The sequence below is a fragment of the Lycium ferocissimum genome, unplaced genomic scaffold (assembly GCF_029784015.1).
Source record: "Lycium ferocissimum isolate CSIRO_LF1 unplaced genomic scaffold, AGI_CSIRO_Lferr_CH_V1 ctg15506, whole genome shotgun sequence".
NCBI lineage: Eukaryota > Viridiplantae > Streptophyta > Magnoliopsida > Solanales > Solanaceae > Lycium > Lycium ferocissimum.
The window spans coordinates 1-18255 of NW_026716079.1; the positions used below are offsets into that span (position 1 = coordinate 1).

General features: G+C 31.5%; 1 pseudogene; it reads right to left on the bottom strand.

The window, feature by feature from the left end:
- Positions 1-3672: 3672 nt before the first annotated feature.
- Positions 3673-8149, bottom strand: LOC132042470 (ferric reduction oxidase 7, chloroplastic-like; annotated as a pseudogene).
- Positions 8150-18255: the final 10106 nt, after the last annotated feature.

An 18255-nucleotide genomic window follows, 5' to 3' on the forward strand; every position in this document is an offset into this window, starting at 1 on the left:
TTTTTTTTCCCTTTCTTTTTTAAAAAATTCCCAATTTTTTTCTCAGTAAGGCCATTTAAAAAAAAAAATATTTGAGATTTCAAACCTTCAATTCCTCGATAAGGATTGACAAGACAGTTAATGTACTGCATTGTGTAATAATAAAAATCAAAATAATTAGATTAACCCCGTACAAAGTTATCCATTTGATGTTATGGGACTAATGGTACGACTCTTTGTAGAGGTAAGTTATTTGATTATACTAACCTGAAACCTCACTCTCGTATTAAAAAAAAAAAAAAACTTATTAGTGGATAATTTAAATAGTTTGAAGAGTTACATATTTTAAAAAGGGAAAAGGGTGAAAATCTTAACCTACTTTGAGAAAATTTAAAAAATATATTCATTCTAAATTTGGGTAAAAAATACACTCTCATATCATTAAAATTTTCAAATATACCTGTCTTACTTAAATCTCCGTATATGATTTGTTTTTAAACTCGTTTAAACACGTAAATAGAAACTAAATAAAAAATCGTATGGATTACCTGCTCCTGTTCCTAATGGCTCCAGATGTAGTACTTGATAACAAGTTGGTAGCATATGAGTTTTTTATGTAGTTGGATCGATTTAAATAGAGTGAGTTTAAAAATGAAATCGACTTATGTTGGGATTTCCGTTAAGACATGGGTATATTTGAAAATTTTCATGACGGAAGAGATATTTTTTACCCAAATTTATAATGGAGGATATTTTTAGTCTTTTTTTCCAAAGTAGAGTTTCCTATTAAAAAATAAGTGAGGACCACTTGTTTCAATTATAAAGTGAAGCATTTCCTTTTATTGCCGACATATTTCCTTTTTTTTTTTTTTTTAATCTATATTCACCAAGAGACAATTAGGTCCAATCCAAGGGTAAGGCTGGGATTTCAATCATTTCATGCTCTAATCTTCATTTAGATGTACTTGGAATGATGCAAATCATGGTTTAGGAAAAATATTTTCAATGAAGTCATCTTGTTGGCGTTTGATTGTTATAAAATCTTTTCTATCAAAGGAAACTGATTTCTCTCACTTATAGTAGGAAGTCATTTTCCTTGATGACTATGTTTAATTTTAAGTTTTAACTTCATGTTACTTGTTCCAACTAATACTTGCATTATTAATTTTTAGTAGACAAAATTCTTCACAACACTCTCCCATTTGCTATTATTATTATCATTATTATTAATATTATTATTATTATTTTATTAACTTTTAATCATATTTTTCCATAACGTAATTTTTACACATCAAACATCAAAAATAAATTTCATCAAAATTGAATCTCATTATAAAAGAGCACGCTTCATCACACTATACTTTACATTTACTTCTTTTCTGCAATATTAGGTGTGACATTATCTAATACTTGGTCCAAAATATTATTTTAGATAGGCAAAAGTTGTTGCTTCTCTGAATTCTTTTTCTTCAAATTGTAAAGTAACCGGATAAAATCATTAAAACCAATGGCGTAGCTGGTTCCATGACCTGAAAATATCCTACAATTAGTTGCTACGAAACAATTTTTGTAATGATCCCTCTTGGAAGGGTGCAAATAACTACGTATACGGAAAATTACGGCAAATGTGCGGTGGAAATTACCACTACTCCCTCCAGATAAAAAAAAAAAAAGTCCACTTAGCCATTTACACACCCCTTAAAAAAATATTAATTTCTAGACAAAAATAGGTAATTTGACTAAACTACCCCTAATTAAATAGGCATTGGGATTTGATCATACAATACTTAATAGGGGCAAATATGAAAAAGAACAAGATTAATTCTTTCTTGATTTACTAAGTGAACTCTTTTTTTTATCCAAATAAAAAAGCCTAAGTGGACTCTTTTTTTTATCCGGAGGGAGTATTATTTATTGACGTAAAGCTACTCAAATTAATGTGATGTGAGGAAATTGATTGTGACAATTTTTCTAAAAGATTAAAATAGAGTCACTCATTTCTCAGCCCAAATCAACATCAACAATACAATAGGTCCACTTGTAGGAACATCATTAATCCGTTTGAGGATCTTTTGGTGTATTTTATTTTTCAGTGTCCTTTTCACGTATTGCTAACTAGAGATAATAGTCCCACTCAGCCAATCGAAAATGGGGAGTTGGAATAGAAAGTTGTAAGAAAGGGTAAATTTTACGAGCTAATACTCAAAATACTCCTCAACGTTTGATCAAAATCATTCACCTAACCTTTGCGTTATTGTCCTATTACTCCCTGGACAATTTTTTCAGTATTAAAATGCCCCTTTTTTACTGATGTGGCAGTCCAATATGACAACCCCAATTATTAACAGGTGCTTGTCCACCGCTGCGCTCACATCTACATCTTTAATTTCCCCATTTTTTTAATTTCCCCCCTTCATCCATCTACTCTTCTTCTTCAACAAAAAAAAAAAAATCTCTTAATTTTCCATAATCCATTTTCAGTATGAGGATCCAAAAACCCTTACCCAATTCTCCTTCATCTTCATCAACATCATCATCATCATCATCTTCTTCATTAGGAGTTGAAAAAAAAAAAAAAAATCACACCAACTTCCTCAAATTTGATCCAAAAAAACCCAAATGTGAAAGAGCTTCCAACGCCAAGTAGAACAAAGTTCATCCATTAATTTGATCAAGCAATCAAAGAATTTAAAGAAACTCACTTGGTGTTCTTCATAGCTTTCTCAAATTCTAGCAATGGAATTTAATTTTTCTCAAATCAACTCAAAGAATTAGTGCTTAAACAACTCCAACTTAAGCAATAAGTAGCAACTCAAACAAGCAACTTTCAGATTTTCTTTAACAAGATTAGATTTTCAACCTTATTTTTTTTTCTTTTCAGATTTTCATTTTTTTTCCTTCAGATTTTTTTTTTGAATTTGATTTGGGAAAACAGTGATTATAAGAATAATCACTATCCTAGCTCTAAATTTATAATGGGTATTATTTTGACAAAAAAAAATGGAGATAGGTATTAAATAAGGTGAAGAAGAAGATAAAGTAGCCTAAAAATGGAGGAAATTTAAATTTATCTATGTGGCATCTATGTGGCAGTTCAGTTGGCATTTTAAAACACGTCGGATGCTTTTTTTAAAGGTTATAACACTGAGCGGTGTAATTAAATCTTTCTTGTCAACATCAGCAAAAAAAAGAGCATTTTAATACTGAAAAAAATTGACCAGGGGGGGTAATAGGACCAACGCAAAGATTAGGTGTATAGTTGGGATTTTGGTCGAAACGTTGGGGGTATTTTGGTATTAACTCTAAATTTTACTTTATACCTGATTTTTCACCAAATTAAAAAATATAAGACGCGTCTTTCATACATGTAATTATCAATTAACTATGATCGCACGGTATGTATCCTTATTTTAATTTTCAACCACTATATCTAAATTATTTCGTTTGGTGTAAACATTGATGTAGGAAAGTATCTACTGAAATCTAGAAAAAAAAATTAAAAAAATATATATATATATATATATTTTGCCACTCTTGAGTAACTCAAAAGATTGTTTTAATTGTAAAATTTAAAAACACCAATTATGATTGTTTCTACAAGGACCATAGATAAACTAGCTATTTGTATGATCATTTTTCCCATTAGAGCAATAAAAAGTACTCCGTATATGAGCTATCAAATGCTTATGGACATTGGCGGTGCCAAAATTTCCACTAAAATGATTCAAAATATAAAGAAATAATCACACTAAACCAAGGCACTCCAACATCTACTATGTATTATATATATAAAAATAATTTTAACCTTCTTTATAAGGTGTAATTTTTCTAATTTCTGGTACCCTAGCTTCGCCCATGCTTACTGGGGTGACCTAGAGGTCAAAACTGTGGCTGTTGAAATGGAAAATAGCCTGATGGCCACTTCTCTGCAAGTTTTGCCTTCTACACTCTTTAGCAACACTGGACTGGAGAGTAGGAGGACCACACACTAGCACACCAATATCTACATTTCCCCAAATCTTTGCATGTGATGCAAACATCTCTGCAGAAAAAGAAGTTTAAACACACTGTCAAAAAAAAAAAAAAAAAAAAGGGAGAAGTATATAGACCTTGTAAAGTTCAAATATTGCCTCTGAACATACCTTGTAAATCCGGTCTTTGACCATATTGAATATTATTGACAAATCGAGCCTCTCCAAAACTCTTATGTAAAGAGATCTCATCCTTCTGCTGCAGGACGTCAACTTTCTTTGTGGCGTCGTCTGATTCTTCCTTCGATGAGGTTTTCCTGTCCCAAAGATGCCATAAAGCGATAACGAGACCCCCAAATATAAGAACACTCGCAACCATGGATCCAATCAACAAAAGCCCCTTGTACCACCAATAATATACATTGAATGCATTTATGTAGAAAATGTCCACCAATGCTACAGTGATCACCAACCCTATTGTGGATACTATGACATATAATCCTGACCATACAACATTTCCAGTACCAACCAAACTAGACATTCTACATCCCTTGAAGCCAGGGGAGATTGAGGGGTGCATTGCTTTGGGTACTTTACCCTCCTCCTGAGGAAAAAAAGAAGAAGTAAGAATTGAAACATATAAATAGGGTGATGATACATAAATAACATGAAAACAGGAAAAAGCAATTACCAATGTAGGCTGTGATTCTCGAGTCACAAATGTTTGAATCTCGAGATTCAGTTTTTCAGAGAAAAGTGGACAGATTGCCTCCACATCAACTGTCTCAAGAAGTGGAAGCTCATCTGAGTTTTTAATAGCCCATACTATTAGTATATTTCTTGATAGACAAGGCTTGCTATCATTGATACAATGGAGGATATCACTCAGGATAGCTAGGAAGGGGGAAATTCCAATTCCACCTGCTACCAAAATGAGATTTTCATACCTGAGAGGAGAAACATTATCAAGCCAATTAATTAGTTTATGACTTAATAATTGGAAGAAAAAAATTGTAAATTTAATACATATTGCTGTGGATATACATACATTAAGTGGTATGGTGATTCATGGCCATAAGGACCTTCAACAGAAGCTGTTATTTTCCTGTTATGCTGCAAAAGGGGCGCCTTCTCAGATTGTTCTACAGAAAGGTTCAAGATGTTCCCCTTCAATTTTTCAGTCCAATCTCAGAACCCTTTATGAGAATCGCAAGATGATGTTTGCCATCAAGGGGACTAGAGGAGACACTGAAAGGGTGCCACTGCAGCCAGGACAACTCGCGTATTTGTAAGAATATCCAGCCAAGGGCATTGTAATGTAAATCTACATCGCGAGGGAAGAAGTATTAGAATCACTGAAAAATGCAATAGTGAGGAAATTAAACGAGTTAAGTCAAAGATTTATTCTTTACTTGCAGGTTTTGAAATAACGAGTTCAACGGTTCCACAAGGAAAGCATGTGGCTGAAAGTATGTCAACAGTTTTTTGTGACTGGAAGAATCTAAGGAAGCGATCAAGCATAAAGAGGAAGATCCCAGCACCAGCTATCATGAAGATGAAATCACACCGACATGCAAGGCTAGGAACACCACAAACACCACATACAATTGGTGTGTATAGAAGAACAATTCAAAAGTTTTTTTCTCCTTACTCAGGAAGCGAAGTCACCCACATCAGTAAACCAACTGCAAGGCTGATAACTCCTGGAAGATTGGCTACTCATGGTTTTTCCAATCGATTAGCTGCATTAAACATTGGTAAAGTCTAATTTGGAAAAGTCTAATAAAGATGCATTTCATGTAGTGAAGGGCCTTTAGGCATATAGTACTACAAATACTAGTACACAAATAAAAAATGAATCTCTATGGGCCTTTAGACTCACTTCTTCAGAAGTCGCCCCCGCATTGCCCAGCCAATCACAAAGAAGAGACCATGAACAAAGAGCTATAAAGAGTCCCAGCCAAACGTGATATCTAGTGGCATGTTCAAGTGATATCCATAGCTCGAAGAAGAACTGAACCCCGTGCAACAGGCAGAAACAAAAATGCTAAGGAGACTAATCCAATGAATCCAAAAACGAAGGTTACGTTATCTCCAGCAACACAGCACTGAAAAATATTACAACAGCAGATATTAGTGTTGCAAAAAAGCTATAAGAAAAAGAAGATCCTGCTATCAGAGGAGCCTTCAAATCACCTGAATAATGAACTAGTTCTTTTTTTATTTAAATCAGATTAAAATTGGGTTGACAATGAAGAGAGGGAATAATCTTGTCAAAGAAAGTCAATCTATCTTTCTAGATTTAATACCCAGGGGGGACTCAGATAATGTGCAGAAGAACTGAATTTAAGATCCTTTGTTTAGGGTGAAGTTAGTAAAATCAGTTAACGTTAATGTACAGAATAGCCTAGAATTACCTAGTGATGCAGAAGTTAACTGTATTCAACTGATCTAAACCAGTTTTAGAACTGAGACAGGAATAAACATAAAAAAAACTAGGATGTATTTATTATTTCAGTAGGTTTTGATCTAAATTCTGTTTGAAGAATAGAATGAAATCATTAAAACAGGCTCTGAAGTCTGAAGTCATGTTTAGCTCAATCTTCAGTTAATTGGAAACTTCAGTTATTCAAATTATATATCAGTACTTTTCAGAATTCTACTACCCATGCACATTCTCTGGAGAACTAGTGATAAGAAGATTATATAAGAACAACCTTGACAACTGAAAAACCAACATTTGAATTAATTTGAAAGGATAAATTGGACTGAAACATTTCTAAATATTGTGCAATTGAGGGCCCAGATGGATGCAAGATAAGTAATTTTAGAGAAGCATATCAGGTAGTTCTTTTGGAGAATGGATAATGATTTATATAGCCCAGCCATACGTGTATATATAAAAGGATTAAAGCTAACTTAGTTCTCGAAAAATATGATCATTTTGACAAGTCAAAACAACTATGGTTTATCTTCAGACAACAGTAGAAATGAGCAGGTTCCCAAGCTTAAATAGCAGGTAACATGATCATGGTGACAGAATTATATGATTTCTTTTTTTCTTTCATGTCTTGTACGTGAAACAAAGATAAGAGGTCAACATTCTGTATAGTGTACATAATTATAGCCCAGACGATGTACCCTGCGAAGAGCATAATTCCAATCATTTCTGCAGCTGTAACCACACCAAATGGTCCATCCACCAAAACTGGGAATGTCCATAAGCTAAAATTTGGACCTTTTGCATTCTTCTTCCTGCAACTATTAAAAATTCTAGATAAGTTCACAATTATGTACCCTATCTACCTGATCATGAACATCCACTAACTACTAACAGATAGACATACACTTGACGTTCATATTCACCATTGAGAATGAGACGAACAATCGCAAGAAATGCAATCATGAAAATTGGTAAACTGAACATCAAGAATACGCTGCCTGCAGTCCAATTAACAAAAAATGAAATTAGTTACTACTAAGAAATTGGAAACAATGATAAGTACATCACAAAAACAAGAAACTTTCAAGTTGGGAAAAAACCTGTGGAGCCAAAAATAGTTCCCTGGGTGGCTTGAATAAATTTAAATTGCTGTTCGTTGATGAATTTTATAGGCAATATGAAAATAAAAGTTGCCCATGCAATGAAGATCACCCACATTATTACTTTGATTGTTGATGATACCAAAACAGGTATCTTCTTGATATGACCAAATTCATCTTCTTTTTTCAAAAGAAGAGGTACTTGCCCTGAGAGTTCACCCATTTTAGAATCTTGAAATTACTTGACAACAACTTTATTGGCCTAGCTATATCAAACCATCCATAAAGCAGTTACTAATTTATACCAAAAAAGACTTCAGAAGAAACCAAAGACATCAACATTCAATCAGACTATTTACAGGATTTAAGCCAAAATCTTGAAAAAATGGAGCCACAAAAAATTGGACCACTAAAAATTTAGACTCTTTCCCCACTAGGAAATGGATGATGAATACAGTGATATGTCTATCTCATTGTTAATATACTAGGAAAGGTCAGTTCATTAGTCGAGAAGACGCAGAGAAATACGAGGCTCTTCTCAAAATTGAAAATACTGATAAGTTACATGACTTTATTAGTTGGAAGTTCAAGAATCCCATTGGAAATGAGGTGGATCCATGTTCTTAGTTTGGACTATAGAAAATATTAATTATTATAAAAATAGTAATTGAACAAAGTCTCACATTGGTAGATGAGAAGATTGGAAGCCTATGGGAATCTCTTAATAGTGTTTTATGCCTTTTTTAAAAATCATTTATTTTTTCTAACAATATCACAACATATATATATATAGAATTCATGATCAGCTTAATTAAAAACTGATCCCATGTGTTTCTCGTCTATGTTTCATCACGTCACTCTTCCTTTTTTTTTTTTTTTTTTTTGGGTATTACATCAGTAGTACTATAACGTTTATTGATGGACCATAGTCCTCTTTTTTGGGTTATAGGTAAGCCCGTTAACTGGTTTAACCGGAACCGGACCGGTAACCGGTTAGGGAACCGGCCGTTTCCTGTATATAATATGCTTAATGGGTTCACGCTTCTGGTTTGAAACCCAACCGGAACCGGTCCGGTATACCTTTTTTTTTTTTATATATATATATATATATTGTAGTATTTATTAGTATATTGTAGGTATATTTACATATGTTATACAAGTTTATAAGTAAAGTTTAAATATTATATACTAACAATAACACTTAGGTTATATACGTGTATATATATATATTAAGTTATATGCTTAAGTTAACACTATATACTGTATATACCTAAAATATAGTAAGAATATACGTATATATACAACATACATATATATAACCTTATATATATATATATATATATATATGTTTAAGTTATATACTATATATATATAACTTATATATATATATATATATATATATATATATATATATATATATATATATATATATATATATATATATATATATATATACATACTTTAAATATACTATATATATATAACTTATATATTATAACTTATGTTATTTATAGCTTAATTGTTTTCTAAGTTTATAAATTCGTATATACGTATACGTATATATATATATATATATATATATATATATATACCTAAAATATAGTAAGAATATATATATATATATATATATATACACTATATATTATAAGTATATTCTTATATATTTTAGTTATTTTTCAAGTATATAACTTTGTAGTTTTTAATTTAAGTATATTTTTAGTATATTTTAGGTATATTCCTAACTTTATAAAAGTAAAAATATGAACACAAGTAAATAGAAGAAAGCTCAATGAGCCATATATTTTATTCATTCTTGGATAACATTTATTTGCAAGTTGTAATTTTTTTTAACTTGCAAATAATACATGAATATAGAAATAGTAGAATAATAAAATCACCAATTTTGAACCATTTCGTTAATTTCCCCCACATCATATTCGGTAATATGGAAATATCTTCAAAGTCTTCCATTTGGTCCGGTCCACTAGCTATCAAATCTTCAATTTTTTTCCTCTTCGCCTTCCTCCGCTTCTAAGTTTTGGTTGCGTTGCTCCGATCTAATCCAATCGCGAATGCACACTAGTACTTGCAAGCTAAAGCCGGATAATGAATGTCTATGGTCTCCAATTTGCTGTCTTCCTTGGCTAAATGCGCTCTCCGAAACCACGGTTGATACTTGAACCGTAAGGATATCTCGAGCCATTTTTGAGAGTATCGGATAACTTGCCTTGTACTTCTTCCACCATGCTAAGACGTCCAAGTCATCTAGTTCCTTGATATCCACATTTGGCTGCATCAAATAAAAGTTATATTCATCAAAGTTTGCAGTACAAGAAGAAGTTGGCTGTGAATGTAAAACTTTTAAACCCGACAAGCCCTTTTGCTACTCTGAGAAGTAGTAGGGCATGGAGCAACGGGTGTAGCACGTTCTTCCAAAACTACAATAATGAGTAAAAACTTTTCTAAAACTCATCATCAATAGCGGTTCAGACTAAAGATGGATTGAACTCCCGCTTCAATTTCTAAAAATGAATAAATTTGACCAACCAAATTTTTAGTATAAGACATTTTTAAACAAGGATTTAAAAGAGAACCCAATATAAATAAAGTTAGGATGGAAAAAAAATGCTTCTTAAATTTGATTATCATTTCAAAAATAGCCACTTGATAACCGGGTTTATGTTTATACTCTTGTAAAACTCTAGCTATTTCCGCTAAGTAGGCTAAAATTTCGGTTACCGTGGGATAGAATTGTTCAGAAAAAGCAAGAGTTGCATTATAAAAATTTTCTAAGAGGTCAACACATTCTTTAACATCTTCCCAATGCGAATAATTTAACCAATCATCACTATCAGTATTATATTTGTTGTGAATTTGTTGTATGGGAATCCTATACTCATATGCTTGTTGTAGCATAATGTAAGTGTGAATTCCACCCCTAGTCTCAATTTCTACTTGAATTTTCTTAAGTCTAAGGTTATTTTCCACACAAGCATTCTTAAAATCTCTAATTCTTCCCCTATTAGCATTACAAAAAAAGAAACGCAACCGCATTTCTAACTTTTTGAATAGAATCGTCAAAATAGTCAAGACCATCTTTAACAATTAAATTTAAAATGTGACAACTACATCTCACATGAAAAATATTTTTTAGCAAAGAGAGGTTTAATTCTCTTTTAAAGACCAATCGCCATTGTATTATTAGAAGCATTATCTAAAGCAATACAAAGTGTTTTTCTATAAATGTTAAAAATCTCATAATAGTAGACATTGAATCCGAAGTAAAAAAAATTTTCCATCGTGACGACCTTTTCCTTCATCATATAAAAGTTATAATTCTTTTTTGCATAACCCAATTGTCATCAACCCAATGACATATAATAGCAAAAATCTAATTTGTTAAGACTAAGACCCAAATCAGGTAGTAAGACAAACATTACAATTTAAAGAATTAAATACATGGCGCAAATAAAATCTATATTTTTTAAACAAATCTATAACATCGGCTCTACAAGTACTTCTAGGAATACCCTCAAATAACGGATTATAACAACGTTGAATGTAAGTAACAAACCCCATACCCGATGGAAAGGAAAATGGTAAACAATCATAGCTACCATTTTAGCTATTTCTATACGCTCTTTTTTTGTCATACTTAAAATTTCTACCGGTTCGTGGGTCTATCGTCATTTGAATCCCCCTACATTTGAACCGTTTACCCTCCCCAAACATCCATATGTTTGGTTCTCATATGAGCATTTAGTGTACCCGTTAGGGGTGGGCGTTCGGTTTTTCGGTTCGGTTTTTTCAAAGTTCGGTTTGGTTTTTCGGTTTCGGTTTTTTGAAAGTGGACACCAAACACCGCACCGAATTAGTTCGGTTCGGTTTTTTGAAGTTCGGTTCGGTTCGGTTTCGGTTTTTTAATTCGTTTTTTTTTAGCAATTACACATCTCTCCATTTATTTCCATTTTTTCCTTCTTGATTGCTTCGAGTTACGGAGGTTTACGCTAGACTAAATGTTTGAAGGTTTGATGACTTTAGAATCCAACCATAGTGATCATCCACACATACAAGATAATATCTTCTATATACAAAATATAATGTATTATATAACGTATAATAAAATCATACGAAACGTATATAAATTTTATATAGTGTATAATCAAATTATGTGAGTTATATCTAATTTATTATAATAGGTGAAATAAATTATATGAATATTATTCTATGTATAACATTTTTATTATACTATATATAATAAAAAATCAACACTAAAATTATTAGTATACTTGTATTCAATATCCCGTAAGGTTAAATGAAAACCGAGATTTTATTTTTTATGGAACAATGAAAGAAGTTGAGAATAAGGAGGAAGTAGAAAAGGTAAGAAAAAAAAACGTTGGAAAAAAATCTTGCGTAATAAGGAGGAAGTATGAAATTGTATAAAAGTGTTTATACTATGAACAATAAATAGGTATTGGAGTTATTCACGTCAAGGGTTTCCTTATATATAGCAATTTGATTTACTATAAAACATTTAACTTGTCATGTAATGTTTAATAACATTTAGTTGCTAAGAGTATGTAAATATTATAATATTATCGTACTACTTATGTTTTTTTCCCAAAAAAAAATTGTATTCATGTAGTAAAAAAAAAAAAAAAAAAAATTAAATTCGGTTTAACCGAAAAACCGGTGAACCGGAACCGAACACCGAACCGAACACCGAAATTTTTATTAAAAAAACCGAAAACCGAACCGAAATACCGAAAAACCGAAACCGAAAAACCGAATTAATTCGGTTCGGTCCGGTTTTTCGGTTATCGGTGTTTATGCCCACCCCTAGTACCCGTTCCACCATCCTTACCAGTTCCTTGCTTAAAACTAAATACTTGTCCACATAGGGTACATGTAGCTGATTGGTTTTCCCTATTTTTAGTCATAAATTTCCAAACTTTAGCCGTTGGCTTACGAGTTCTGTGCGGTTTGTCTTGTGTATGTGATTGTGCAGACATGTATCTCTATGGGATTTTCGGGGGTTGTGTTTCATCATCATCATCTAAGTCTTCATTAAAAGTGTCGGTAATGTTGTTGCATTGCCTCGTGACACCTAAAAAGTGAATTATTTCCTCCAACATCAATACCTAAATTAGGTGTTTCTTCCACAAATGTTTCTCATTAAGCCAACCCTAACAATACCACTACTACTACCGGCACCACGTCTTAATCTCTTTGACATTATTAAATAGAATTAATTTAAATCACAATCAAATAAATCACAACAAATTAAATTGGTAGAATTAATTGCGTAAATTAAATTGCGAAAAATAAATTGCTAGAATTAAATTGCGAAAAATAAAGATAGAGTTGGAACGAAGGTACCAAATTGCGGGATTAATTTCCAACAAAGTGAAGGTCAACGCTTAGAATTGCAAATCCACCAAAGTTACTTCGGATTGTTGCAAAATCACCAACTCCGCCAACAATATAATAATTGCAAAATTAATAATTGAAACTATAATAAGACTTTGTAATATTTATTTGAGAGAAATATAAAGTGACTAATTATTGCAAAGTAACTATAATTGAGAGATTGAGATTTGAGAGAGAGAAGAGTGAATTGGTGTGAATTAAAATGAAAATGAAGAAGGGTTTATATAGGGGTGAGGGATGGGATAAAGTGTTAAAAAAAAGTTTGGGGGGTTGGGGGGCCCAAAAATTAAGTAAATGACCGTTTGGCAACGGCCATTTTTGCAAATGGACCGTTGTAGCAGTCCAATTACACCTTGCCTAAACGGCTCTTTAATTTTTTTTTTTTTAATTTAACGGTTTAACGGTTCGTTCAATTTTACGGTTCGTTTTTAAAAAAAATGGGAACCGGTTAGGTAAAAGAATTAACGGTTAACCGGACGATTAGCAGTTAGGTTTTACCGGTCCGGTTCCGGTTTAACGGTTCAACCGAACCGGTTGACGGGCTTAGTTATAGGAATTTCAATGTCCAATTGTTATTGTAGGTGTTGAAAAGAGAAGATACTACATTTATGGGGACGGCGAGCAGTTATACATTCTTCAAAAAGAAAAATGAGTGGAAGCAAATAAATTGATCTCTGCCTTATTCACTCAACAGTGCCGAAATTTCGCTTGCCGGAAAAAAATCAAGAATTTGTAAAGAGAATAATTTGGCTCGACTGATAAGCTGCAAAAAAAAAAAAAAAAAAAAAAAAAACTAAGCAACATCTAGGGATGTAAATGGGGCGGGTTTAGGGGGACTGGGCAGTCAAGCCTTGACCTGTTAAGATTTTGACAAGCCGCCATTTAGCATTTTTCAAAAAATTTGCCGTGCCCCGCCCCGCCCCGTTTGTGTTAACTTTCGTTTCTCCTCTTTATTTTTTACTTTGCAGCATGGTATTTTTTTAAAACTTCATAAGATTTTTAGAATTTGAATGAAGAAATAGTTCCCGAAATGCTTATAGTGCCTTCTTTGTAATCTATTTTACTAGTTTTTTTTTTTGTTTTTTTTTTAAACACAATTTAATAGGAGTAACAATTTCTAGCACTAGAATTCTACTTGAAATTAAGAAGATGCCTTAGCTAACTTCAGCTTCTTGGATTTTGTTATATTCTAATATACAATACGTAAGAGGTTTGTCTAGGCAGGCAATTTTATTATTAAGTCGTCTTTGAAAAAGATATAGTTGACCTAAGGAATATAAAAAGAACAAAAATAGAAGATATAAATAAATTACTCTAATACAAGACAAAGCAGAATGGAAGTATACCAGCACAGCGATTATAAGGGGGAAAAAAAGAAATATTCAGACTTCGTCACGTTTTATTCAAGTAAGTATTTCATTAGCATCGAAAAAGTTAACAAATTGAGTGTACTCTTCCTCAATACTAATGTTGTACTCTAATTTGGCTCTATATCTTACTAGTGTACTTGTCCGCGCTTCGCGCGGTTATAAAAAAAAATAAATACAGTTGAAAACTAATCTTACTAAGTACTTTTATAAAAGGGAACTAATTTTTATTAATCACATATTTCATAAAAGAGAATCCATGAAAAATGTTTTAGGTTAAATATGAAACAACTTATATAAGAAATCAGTATATGTGAACGTGAAAAAGTAAAATATTAAAAGAAGAATTAATGAAAAAGAAAAAGATACTAAAGTTAGTGGAATGGAAACTTGAGATGTGATTGCTTTTTTCTTCTTCCACTGAGGCCCTTTTCTTAATTATATTTTTTGTATGATTTCTCGACAGTTATGTTTTCACAAGATTCACACTTTGTATTTCTCTAAATTAAATAAAAAATAGATTAAAAGAAGGAAATCACATAAAATAAAAATAAATTTAATATACCCTATCTTTTGTGAACAATTTCCTAGTCGTGCATATAAGATGCATACTCTCTAATTTGAGTTGTTTAGTTTTTCACATCAATATTTTTTCCATTCCCGCTTCTTCCTCCTCTTTGCTAACTTCATTACCATTCACTTTCTCGTTTTCTTCTATTCACCAATCTAAAGGATTGTCATATCAAGATCACCAAAAAAATAAAAAAAAATAAAAATTAGGAAACAAAAGACGGTTAGAACAAAATGCATTTAAAAATAAACATAAAAAAAGAACAAAAGAGAGAAACAACTACATGAGAGAGAAATGATAAGAAGGGAAGGAGGTAATTAAAGTTACAAAACATTAAAGCGTATTTTCACATTCCAAATGAATTACTACATTCAATATATATTAAATTTCCAGAAACGGAGTAAGAATAATGGAGCGTAAGAGTAAATAAGAGGATTAAGAATATGTGACTGTTGGACATGTTTGTAAACCTAATAGGAGTGATATTTATATATGATTACACAAAATAATGAACATTAATCATAGGAAATGAAAAGAAAACAAAAAATTAGAGTTATTGAGACAATTATTCTTAAAATTACATAAGTGATAGCGATGCCCTTCTTTTGAGTCTACACGCTTCTGCTTAATATGTATGCTTCTTAATAGGCAAATCCCTCTTTTTGTTCTTCTTTTGCGCACCAATTCAAAGGCTAAGGGACCTTTCCTTTGGTCAATGATGAAGTTGGTTCTGAAGGATCAAATAGGTCATGGCTCGAGGAGCCATTGAAATCAAGATAGCATTTACTACAATTTGCAATATATACGCAACACCACCAATTTAGATAATTTAGGAAAGTGGAAAATAAGTTAAGTAATCACACACACTCAAATTTAAAATGAAAAAAAAAAAAAAAAACTTAAGAAAAAGAAGACAACATTTTGCTATGAAGCCTTGAATCACAATAATAAGACAGTGTTATGCATGACATGCTTTTGCCATGAAAAGGGTTCTCGCCACCACTAACTCTGTTCAAAATATAATTTTAAAATTAGAAATTTAGAAAGAAAAAAAAAGTAATTTTCTGATATAAATTTATGAAAGCCCGATAATATGTTGTACATTACCATAAACTTTATAACGATCACCACAAAGAAATAAAAGTTGTCAACATAAACATAAGAATGAGGATAAATTATACCATAACCCTTAATATAATTCACTTTAGATATATATCTTGCAATTCGTCAATATACGGAACATTTGACCAAAAGTAAATTAAAGAAGGCTAACAAAATATTTAAAACGAAAAAAATTAAATATTTAAAACTAAAGATTTTATAAGAGTAAAAATGCGCAATGAGATATACGTCGAATTATGGGAGGTCAAATACAATGAGTGCTTATATGTGCTATTAGCTATCCGTTCATGACTGCCTGAATATTTTGAGCATAAAGGAGAAAATCTCTTCAAATTGACATCGGAAGGATTGTTGTATAGCATGTCACAAAACTCTCACAATTAAATTTAATATAGTGGAAAGCAAAGACTCTCTACAATTCATATCACGAATGAAATAACAATGCGAATATATATCATAGCAAAGTCATCTGGTCTACTTTCGTATAATATAAAAATTAAATATTAATTGGTAAAGTAAACTAAAAGTAAAGATAAAGAGAGAAAGATTTGTTAATAACTCAATGATATTTACATTATAGCTCAACGATTGTGTGAGAAAAACTTGTGGCCATCTAGTTGAAGACAAATCAAACAATCTATAAACAACTACATAGACTTTACCATACACAATAGAGAGAGAGAGAACAAAAATGTGAAAATTAGACTTTTAGGCATAAGCTTACAACTGCAAAATTGAAATACCATATGACATATGAATGGACAATCTGAGCAGAGCCACCTATATGGAAGGAGATTAAAAACATAAACATTAATGTGTATTAGTTGTTAAGCTTAATTGGAGATTTAATATTTGTTGACCCATGAACGGATGAAATGAGAAAAAACAGCTGAAGATGAAAAAGCGTAACCATAAATATGTATTAATTATTGAATTTAATTGGAGATAAGAATGATTTTTAAAAATAGAATAATTGAGGGAAATAGGAGAAAATGTCAAAAAAAAGAGGACAAAAAAGATAAATAGAAATGGTGATCAAAGAGATGCTACATCACCTTGTCTATGCCTAGCTTTATATTATATATAGATTTTTCTCTTACTTTCTGTTCAGTAATAAAACATTAATGACCTACAATGAAACAAACCTTAGCTCTGTGTTCAAAACAAAATGGGTCAGTCCTATTTTACCCGACCCAAATATAACCCGAGTCCTTGCCTTGTCCTATACTGCTGTTAAAAAATTTGAAAATTAAATTTTTCTTTATGGCTCACGTATATTTATATGTTCCCCTGCCCCGCCTTAGTATGAGGTTGTCCTACCCTGCCTTGACCAAATTGTCATTCCTAGCAATAAGTGCGATGTTGCATTCTTGTTAAAGATTCCTACTCTCACTTCAGAGATTTTTTTATTTTTTTTTTTACCAAAAAAATTACTAAAAGTCTGAAGCTATAACCTTTACACACCAAAAAAAAAAATTGAAAGTCTGAAGTTATAACTTCGGCAATTACCAAAGAATACAATCTAAAGATAAAAGAAACTGTATTATTGGCATGTAGGTAATTACTTCTTTCGCTTCAATTTACGTGATATAGCTTGAATGGTACAAACCTTTAAAAAAGAAAATTGATTTTATGCATATCATAACATTTGTATGATTATTTAACTTTTAATTACTTTTTTATAAAAGTGAAACAAAAAATGTGAAATTCATTATTTCTAAACTTAAAATTTTAATATTCCTTTTAAAACGGATTAAAATCAAAAGTATATCACATCAATCGAAATGGAGAAAGCACTTGTTAATGACTTCCCTTTATCCTTTTTGCTTTCTTGGTGAAATGAGATTCTTCAACAACTAGTCCCTACCAATCCCACAAATGTTAACCCTCACACTTTGTTCTCCCCCAGTTTGCCCTTCTCAAAATAGAAAATTTGCTCATTCGCAGATTTCCGGTAAACAAGTTTAAGCATGGATACATCAGTTCTTCACCGCTTTCTTTTAGTTTTAATTATAATCAAAATTTGAGTCTTTCTTTTTCTCGACTGAAAGGGGCGCCAATTAAAAATAAAATAAAATATATGTGTATGATTTTCGAGAATCAATTTCGACAAAGGGTTTGATAGGGATTAAAAATTTAAAAATAAGGGGAAGAAACTTTTATTTTATCAAATTCCCCCCTTTAGTCCTACTTCATTTCTTTTTTTCACAAAAGCACACATTTTTTAAAAATAAATGGGGCCCCAAAAAGGGAAAAAGGAGATGGTATC